Below are 10605 nucleotides of genomic sequence, written 5' to 3' on the forward strand. Positions count from 1 at the left end.
ATAAATCAGCTCTAAGGGCATTTATTTAAGGCCATTCGGGAGAACTAATAACCCAGACCAAAAATGAGGGAGTCGGTCAGCAAGTCAGAAGATCCGCCCCAAATTTGCCACTAAAAAGGGGGGAGGCGGGGAGGGAAATAAATACTATGAAATGAAAGTAACCGCATGTATTTTTCCTTTTTAACAAAGAGATTCCTTTATTAAAGGTTTGAGATAAAAGAAATAAAGGAGAGAGAAATGCCATCACTTCTCTTTTGAGAAAAGAAATGCCTTAACCGCAAGGCTAGCGGTGGACAAAAAAATTACTTCTTTACCTTGTAGTAAGTTGGGAGTTCAAAAGACTTAAAAATTCTTTCAATAAACTTATTTTAAAAAAGGGAAACAAAAATTGTTGTTGTTAGATATCGAAAAGGCGAAGAAATGTCGAAGGTTTCTAAATCAACCAAATGCCTGTTTTCTGCATTTCCCCTCCCTTCGCCTCCATCCTCCAAGAAAAAAGAGCGGGGAAGTGGAAGTGCATAGAAATGTATACTGGTGAGGGGGAAGGACTCCTTCCACAGGTGGATTAGACAGGCCGTAGAAAAAAAGGGCGGGGAGAGGATTAAATTGTGGACGAAATTTACTATCAAAAAACTTAGCTCATTTCACCAGGTGGAAGTAGAGGAGAAAAAGGGCAGAAGTTTCCTATTGAAGGTCATGCAGAAAGGAGGTGATTTTGAAGACGATGACGACGAAGAGGTGGAAAGAAGAGGGAAGCAAATTTTCCAACTACAAAAAAAAGGAGCAAAAAACAGGATGTTGAAAAGGAAGGAAAGACGAAGAAGTGTTGAAAATCTCCCACCTCTCAAATTGCATCAATGACAACACAGCGGAGGCTTCATTTTGCTTCCCTTTAACGAGCCAATTTTTGGGCGCCAAATGAAAAGTTATCACCACAAAAGAAAATGTGGTTTAAGGCAATAAGCATTTCAGTGCCCCTTTTTCCAAGGCGACAGAACCTAAGGGGAAAGAGGAGGGAGTACAAAAAGGTTGCTTCTGCTTTTAGCATCTGGAGAGAGAAAATTGGATAATTCCAGAGTGGATAAAAACCTGCCAACTTTATAACAACACCCCAAATGCCTCAAAGACTAGCTTTATTTAAGGGATGAATCCAAGGGAAGTTCAACATCTCCGAAGCAAAAATCAATGATCCAAGTCGCGTTGAAGTTCCAGAAGGTGTGGATGTGTGCGCGTGTGTGTGGACTGCAAATTCGAACAAATTCACCAAACTGGACTCTTCCCTCCACCTCTACCTTTTCCTGACAAGCAGAGAGGGAGTGAAGAAAGTTATTACCAGAAATCTGTCAAATAACTAACATTCTTATTCCCTAGTAAATGTAGATCTATTGAATCGACCAAAAAGGCCTGTTTTCTGTTTGTTCATTTGGTAAGGAAAAAACTGGAGACAGTTGTTTATTCTATTTAGCGCGAGCACTTAAGTCTTTGTATTTTGAATTGCTCCTCTTAGGTGAGCCTGAAATAACGCACAAAAGAAATAAAAGGCCTTCCAACGTTCATTTCTTCACTTTTGACAGTCATCCGGTCTTGAGATGACACCGGACTACCCGCAATATCTGCAGCATGAAAAATATACCTCCCAGTCCTATTTGAGACGGATAGGGGTTAATTTGGAAAAAAAAGATGACAAAGGAATGGATACTGATTAGTAAAGCTGTGAAATGGCTCTCATCGTTAGGAAATACTTCCTTTTGTAGTGAATGTTCCAGCCAGTTTTGAAGTCAAGACCCAAAGAGAACAAAACTGGGGTCGGTGGGGGTGATGTAAGTGTTGGAGCACACACACGCACACAAAGCTACCTAAAAAAATCCCTTCCCTGTCAATAACACTGACAGGAGAGCACGAGTAGACAGTAGGACGCTACCTCCGGCAGGAGTACAGTGGGCGATGGCAACCAAATCTGGTTCCACTTGCCAGCGATAATGATGTACACCCTAATCATCACCTTCCTCACCCTCGAATCGGATACAGTCTCCTCCAGACGCAAACAAGTGAAAGAACCTTCAGAAGCAAGTTAAGAGATGTAATTTACTTCATCTTGGAGTTCATCAGTGGAGAAGTCACTAGGATCAAAGTTAACTCGTGATTCGTACCTCGCTGAGATAAGGAACCGAGAATGAACCCACCAAGCAGCAGTTGCCTTTCTCTGCTTGACTTTATTTAGATAGAAAAACGAGCATAAAAAAGTAATAAAATTTCCAGTCGGATGGAGAGCGAGTAAAGGAGGAGAGGGGGAAGGGAGTGAGTGAGGAGGGGCGAGAGAGAGAGCACTAGAATTTATATAAATTAATGTTTCGCACACTGGGCGCAATGATTTCGTAGCTACAAAAAAGTAAACTTGAGAAGGGCAAAGCATAAGTCAAAACTCCACAAAAGATGAAGTAGTTCCAAATAATATTTGCATCAAAGTGGGGCTTTTAAGGTTGCCAATTTGCCCACATACGTCTCACACGCTGCGATTGAATATTCATTGAATCTAACAAATAACAAGACTGTAAATTAAGAGGCGCTAAAGCCGAGATCACAACAACCGGCAGACATACAGCCAGGCGAAATAAAAGACATGCACATTAAAAACGATAAAAAGTTGCCTTATTTACTGCATTACGCCTTCTGTGGCCAGTCTGCGGATACATTCCTGGACTTGGGAGATTATAAACGTACTCGTTCACAAGGCAGCTGCACGTCATCAACACACGCAACCGCATACACACACACACTCACAAGCACTACTCTCATTTGCCTGCTATCTTGATCAAGCCGTAGTGATGTAGATTGGCTCAAGCACGATTGTGACACATTTGTTACTTGCTCCTACCCCCTACCCCCTCTGTAGTACCGACCACCACAGTAGGCATGACACGATTTGACTCTAACAGCGCCTCTCTCAAACACACACCCACACACACACACAGGACCATTTCATTACCAAATGCGTGTGGAATGTAATGATGCCCCATTCGTCGGTGTGGATAGCCTTTTGCGCCAGGGTTCGTGCGAGGATAGATATGGTGCACCAGTCAAATTTTATAGCACCGCATAGACCTGGGTAGATTGCTTACCTCACTCTCCGAGGGCAGAAGAATAAATGTAGAACAAACATTTTATTACGATTCCTTCTTTCCAGTTTGTTATGAAATAATCGCCTTTTCATTCTAGAGGAGGAATTAGAGGGCGAGGGAAGGGGGGAGGAGAGTGGAAAGATATCAAATTTAGTCTCATAACTTCCCTTTTTACGGCAATTATTAAACAAAAAGCGCGAAAAATCTCTCATTTTTTCGGCCATTCCTTACTTGGAGCAGATTTGTTCGTTCTACAAAGCTCTCTAGTTCAATTTCGCCTCCCTCGGCGTGAATTAAAGGAGGTAAAAAAGAAGAAAGGTAAACTACGCAGAAGGCGAAAGCATAATCCACTAAGAGTGCAACGTAATGAATAGCGGAGAGTGGAGTGACGGGGACACGGGAAAGAGCAAAGAAGCATAATGTCACAGGCTTTAAGCTGAGGCGAAAAGGTGTGGTCAACAATTGGTAGATCTCATGACAAACCCAACAGTTGAACGATAGCCTTTTCGTTGGAGGTGAGGAGGAAGGAAAGGAGGCAGAATTGGACACCGTGTTTTAAAGCCCCACTTACCCATTATTGCGTCGAGAAGTATCCCTCACGGGTCATCAAATGACGGTAGAAAATGCGTAACTACAAATATTTGCTAAACCGTCCTTCAGCGGTCTACTTCAATCAGACATGGCTTAAAAGCGGGAAGGTATGCTTGTTTCTCACGGGCACTAACTTTCTTGTCGGGTTCACGATTCGTTCCCAAAGGTGCGTGTTCCTCCCTTGTGTGCAGTTTTATCACTGATCAAGACGAACGGCTACCGAGACTGTGAACTTGGCAACATCACCACAGCCAGGGTTGACACAGACAGACGTACAACCGGCAGACTGCAGCTAGAAGTTCTACCAGCACTCTGATAGGCGTCAAGGCTTCTACATGATGAGATATCCGCAGAAAGTGCCATTGTTATCAAACACACACACACACGCATAAACAGTGGTAATACCATGGTAGGTGAACTGACCTAGGACATGTGCGATGACTTAGCCACCATTTAATGTCACCCACTTGTGCCCCTGGGGATGCCAATAAGTGCAGTCAAAAATTTTTTATTTCCAGTTAAAGTTAAAAGAGGTGTGCTTTTCAGCCCTTTTTTCAATTTCGAATTTTCTCAAAAAAGAAAAGCTCAAAAATGACGGCGAAACTGGTCCCGGTGTCACGAAGGCACTAGTCAGCTTGTCAAATATGAGTTAAAGTGCCTGATTGAGGTCTAAAAATGACAGAGAGAAGGAGGACGATATTGTGTTGTCTGCCTCACAAGCCTTGGTTTAATTAAAAGTGCCTGAGAAAAAGGCACGAAATAAAGAGATGGCGTAGATCAAGGCACCTTCTTCTCCTCTACCCCCTCTGCAATCTCGCTCTTGTCCTCTCTATCTCTCTCCCTCCCTCTTCAAGCTCCGCTGTTCTACCGCACAATTTCAACCGCACATCCCTGTGCCCCAAATGAATGCACTTTTGATGTCTCAACCTAACTAAGTGGAATTTCACATTGTCGAAAGTTAATTCACCTCTTTTTCTTTCCTCTCCTTTTTTCTTATTGACTAACTGCTCCCCTTATTGAAAGGTAATAGAGAAGAGGAGAGTCACATGGAAATGCACCTGTGATTACTTCCCAAGGCAAGAGAACGTGCGAAATACAGGTGTGGTGAAAGATAAGGCCGCCGCCGCCACCTTCTTGCGTGACTGTTTCACTTTAGAGCAAAAAAGGGGACAAATTAAGAAAAAAAACAAGTGGAATTCCAGTTTTAAAATGCCTCAAGTGTAAACTGATCCAATATTTTTGTTATTTTATTGTACTAGAGGTCGCTCAAGTTAAAACGGGACTACTAATTTTTCAGCAATTCCACAAGCCAATGAAAACGTAGCAATGGTGACACACATCTGCACTGGGTCAGTTGGCATCCCGTCAATCAAGAAGGCGGATAAAAATTGTAGCGTCTGTGGCTTTGAGCCACTGGACTAGGATACCTAAAGAGGGAGCCTCACCATTCATTTAGTGTTGGATCAACGACAAAGGATCTCTGGTGAATCCACTTTCGATTATTAATTTTTTTAAATTGGACGGAAAAGTAAAACTTCATCCTCGTCCCAACCTCATGCTCGCAACACTTCTACATTGGCAGGCAGACAAAAGGAAGTAGGCTTCACTATGTGACGATGTCAAAAATGTTGACTTTTCAAGGTCTGGATCGAGAGGCTTACCTGCAGGAGGGGGCAGGGAATGGGGGAGGGAGAGAGAGGTCCTGTACTTTTGCATAGAGAAATCGCCTGCCTCCCACACCACAAATGCTTGGGACGTCACATGTATGTCGCATGACATCCCATTTTTCGTTTCAGAACCTGGTGTCACAAATACGTGGCACAATGGATAAATGTCAAATCATCTAACATATCTATGCAGCTATGATGGTTGATCTTCTCTTCTATCCATACAGGTGTCTTGACAGTCTGAAAGACGTCATGATCATCTTCAGTACCCCACATTCAAGAACATGCTTATCTTGGGACTGACAGGATATCAGATGAAGGTCTATTGGAGAGAGAAGCAAAGAAACAAACCCTGATATCAAAAAAGAAACGTTTTAAAAAGTGCCTCTACAAATTTGATAGAAAAATCAGGCTCATCTTCAGATAGAATGAGATTTTCCAACCTCGAAGAGTTGCCTTTTCATCATAAGAAAACCAGTGCATGATGGGAGAAAAAAACAGGACAAGGACGAAATAGTAAAAAAATGAAATCATGACCTGGTGCCTGTCCTCTCTTTCCGCTTTTTCTTCAGCACCCTACCACCCCCTATCTCTTATTAATCCAAAATATATGTAGGGGTAGAGGAAGTGCGTGCTTGAAAGAATTAGTAAATAACATGCCAACCCTCCATCTATCCATACATTCATCAAGTCAAGCCCTGACAGCTCTGCACAGAATCAACCACACCCTAGGAGACAAGCCTTATTTCGGAGGTGCACGTTAAATAAGGCATCAGAGAGCAGCATCGCCGCTGACATTTGTGAAGGTGGCATCCTAAGCGGACAACGAACTCTACAGGATATTTACAGGCCCAAGAGAAGGCCTCCAACGCTTGACTCAACTGGCATTGTATCCTCCCCCCTCCCCCTTAAACAGGCGAGTTTACGATCCGATCCTGAAAGTTCAACCTCCACGCACGCATAAGTATAGAGACAACGAGCTGTCCCTTGTTCTAACGAAACGTGGACGGGATGGACGTGGTCAATGTCAACCTTGTCCATATGTCACAAATGAGTCTATTCGATGACAGCGCTGCATAGCTCCGCCAGTAGTCTGGCAGACATTCTGTAGGACAGTAAAATACAATAAAGCTACCTTCCAAATCGTCAACCCCAATAACTAATTCACCTGTCACAAATCAGTGCAGGAAATGTCGAAAGTGCAGGGCGTAAACACGTAGGGAGATGGCAATAGCATTCTACTTTGTACAAAAGTTGACTTTCCTGTCAGGTCTGCAATCAAGGACACCGACCATCCAACCAACCAACCAACCAACAGACCAACCCACCCACCCATCTACACACACACTTCCTCCTGTTTTCCCACCACCTCCTGACCAGATAGATCAGGTGTGATGAGAAATGAGGGGATAAGAGGAATGTGACACACACACATGCACACTCCACACGTAAACATGCATAATTTAGAGCATTTTATCAGGAAAGAACACTACTAGTTTGTAGAACATTAATACCTCCCCCCAAAAAGAATAAAGAGACATGTCAGAGGTCATAGTAAAAATGGCAGTTGTCAGGATGATTTTGAAGAAGGCGAAACAGAATCCTTTTTGACTTAGATTCGCGAGACCCTCTTCAACTCTTCCCTTTCGATGAAACAATGACTGAAGATGGGAAAAGCTATTGGAGCAGGGGAGGGGGAAATCGCGATTCTTAGTTGGAATAAAGAAAAAACTCAACTAAAACGCATTTCTTAGCATCCTCAAGGAAAACTGTCTTTTTAAAGAGAGGGAAAAAAGAAAAAAAATTTCAGCTATCCTCCGAAACCGCCTGTTACAGAGCCCATAGAAATGTACTTTTCGCAGGGGGTGGAGGGGCCTTGCAAGGTCCCAATCACGCAGCAGCAGATGTTTGACAAATGATCACATGTCAAAATAAATGGTCATAAAAGTGTGGCAAATTTTCGGTAGATTTTTAGTCAATTTTTAACTTTTCTACTTGATAGATAGTAGAAACAGATAAATAGAACGCAATCGAAAGCTTTTGTTGCGGATGTCATTTTGGCCTCCTAGAAAAAATGTCTATGTGGTGTTGACAATTTTGACATACCACCATTGACATCGACTGCACCTCATCAATGGCAGGTTGTAGCAATGAGGGCGATAATGGTGATTAATTGGAGTCCAGAAGTCCCCTTGAACGAGAAAGTGCTTTTTCCTCACACCTTCGTGTCTCCACCATTCGATGCGCTATTGCAGAAGTTAGCTCGGTGGGGAAGATCGCGCAGTCTGCATTCCTCTTTTTCATCTAAAAAGGGGAGAGAAAATGAACATCAAAGTGATTTTCCCTAATTCTGACGTGGTGCGACCTCTGATCCGGCTTTGCCCGACTGATCATGCCTTTCATTAATCTTGTACCACTACCAAGTGCCCACAAACTTTGGTAATATCAATTCAACCTTCTAGAGAAATGCGGACGACGACTGGGGGCTTTAAAGATAGTGAACAATCCGGCAATTTGATTAAGATGATGAATAACGGCGTTAAAGACTACTCTCCACATTGATACGTTAATTCAAGCTTAACAAATAACGGAAGGCTTCACAGACTGCCTAGTTATGCATCACTTCTTCCATGCATCCCGAGAGGAAGAGGTTGTTTACTGACCGGCGGTGGTTATTCCCAAGCAAGCACCCAACAGGGCCCACACCCCTTCATCTCCATGTGGTACCACTGGTAAACACATTTATTTGGAGGTTTCAGAAACCCCTCCTTTCCCAATATTTATCTGGAAAAACTATATTGAAGGCATGTAAGGAGTGAACGAAAGTAGCCAGCACGAAATTGGATCCTTCAAACGCTCCACTTCGAGGCCACTTTGTACGAATAGGACTTCCTTCCAATCGACCGATTCTCCACACTTCCCCCCCCCCCCAGATCCTGTGGATGGAAGGATGGATCTCAGGTAAGCAGTGTTGCTTGACCCCCCCCCCCTCTCACAGACATAAAACAAGCCCAGTCTTCTGACCATGAAGTAATGTGCTTGCCTTAAAAATGTGCCATGGGGTAGTGTGCTTGGAGGTGCATGTAGATTCTCTATAGGTACTTACAGCCCAAGGGAGTTTCAATTCCCAACACAAGTAAGCAAACGCTTCGAAATACCTGCAAATAAACAATAGAATGCATTTCTGCTAGTCATTTCATTCAGCCATACTACAGAACACACCTATTTTTTCCTTTTTCTTTGGTGGAAATCTGATACCAACCACCCAGGTGTTAGGCGACTTCTGTTACTTAATAATGGGAGTTAAAATAAGAAGCCCTCACAAAATTAGTGTATAATTATACATTTTTCTTGCAATAGATGCCACTTTTTAGGGGTGAGGGGCAACGGAGGCGGGGAGAGAAAGTACGTTTACTTGTAAAAAACACAAAAGTATGAATGTAATCGGAATGTGTAATGCATGCCTCTTAGTTGTACCCTCTAAATGACTTCCTTGTGACATAGTTCGCCTTGAACAAAAAGAGTGGAGGCACTTCATCGAAATACACAACGTGTAGCAGACACTACTTAAATCAGTAGCTATAGTCGTTTCGCCTGACATTCTGATAGCAATGAACACTTTTCACACCCTACTAATCCCTAAAACGACATACTTTTGGTGTCACAGCATCTCCAGTCTTACAGGAGAGTGCAAAGTGGTACCTACCCTTACTTCAGTAAGAAATTCGGCGTCACCCACACAGTCATTCATGCATCAACAGGATTTCCTAGACTTAAAAACGTACTGTAGATCTTTTTTAGTCGGAAGGGGGACACCTTGCCTTGACATTTCGTCACCAGTAGAATAAATATAAACGATATTGACGCAACAGGACATATATGTCACTTGTTTGTTACTAGTGCACCTTATCTTGTTATATTCCGAGCGGTTAAGGTGGGGACTTAACGTTCGCGGCTTGAGGAGGCCTACGTTAACTTCTCCCAGGACCGCCGTAACAAAAGCGTAACTAAGCTGTTTACCCTACTTACATTCATATTATTTGACGTAAATGAGCGAAAAGAGTATCCAAGCTGACTGGGATAAAGTCAGTGGACCGGATACAAGAATGTAGGTTTTAAAATGTGGTGTAAAAAAAGGACATGTAGAAGTTTACGGATTCCCACTTAGGCTACTGTCAATAGTAGTGGAAAGGAATGCAAAGTGCCCACTGAAGGAGAGCCCTTCCTACCGTCCTTTCACCCTTTGTCCTCCACCCCTTCCTCCCACTTAAAGATAACGTTAGTGTGTACGTGTTTTTTTCACTTTTTTTCGAATAGGTTTTATATCTTAGGTGAATGAGTGCCTCACTGATCTAGTACGCGTTGGTCTAAAAATAAGTCCCCAATGTGAACGATGCGAAGGAGGAGGATGGAGGTGGGGGGGACGCACAGTGGGTAGAAAGAAAATAAATCTTCCCCGGTAAATGCGAAAATAAAACGAATGAAATCTGGAACCACCTCATCCTCCTGGTATTTTGTTTTACTTACCTTTAAAAAACGGGAAAATGAAGGAGGAAATGAGTGAGGAGATCTATCACAAGATTAATAATTTGATGAGGTGGGCTCATTAATTAAAACAACTTGAATAAATGATTACTTCAAAGGGGGAAATATGATGAAAACAGTGAAAGCACTCAAAAGTGTCAATTTCAAGACCTCAATTAAGAACCAATAATGGTCTTAAAAAATCGACCAACCAACTATCGATTAGAAGGTAATCCAGAGCCAATCGGGGATGCGGTGGACAACACCTAGAAAGCCAGTGCCAATAGTCACCGCTACATCATTCACCGATATGGCAAACCATTTCAGGTGGGATAAGTTGTCGGGGCAGCTAGGAGGGAGGCAGCAGTCAATAAACTCATGACTCGCTCGCCCTGTTAATGAACGTTGAGATAGGAAAAGTAAGGGGAAATATTGGATGGAGAGGGAATAATCAACCCTTTTAGCCTACAGGTAACAATATCCGGTCTCGCTACACCAAAAAATACATCTTAAAAGTCTAAAATTAAAAGAAAGAATTTTCTGGTTGTTAAAAGCATTAGCACTCACTTTTGTACAATAACTCGCAGCCTTAGAAAGGAAAAGGCACGAGAGAAAATGCTTCAAAAACAAAAAATGTGGCTTTTAAAAGGTGGAGGCTCTTCTCTGCCTTTTATGAGAAGAGAGTAAGAGGCCACCTGCACCCG

Source organism: Echinococcus granulosus (assembly GCF_000524195.1).
Source record: "Echinococcus granulosus chromosome Unknown EG_S00039, whole genome shotgun sequence".
Lineage (NCBI taxonomy): Eukaryota > Metazoa > Platyhelminthes > Cestoda > Cyclophyllidea > Taeniidae > Echinococcus > Echinococcus granulosus.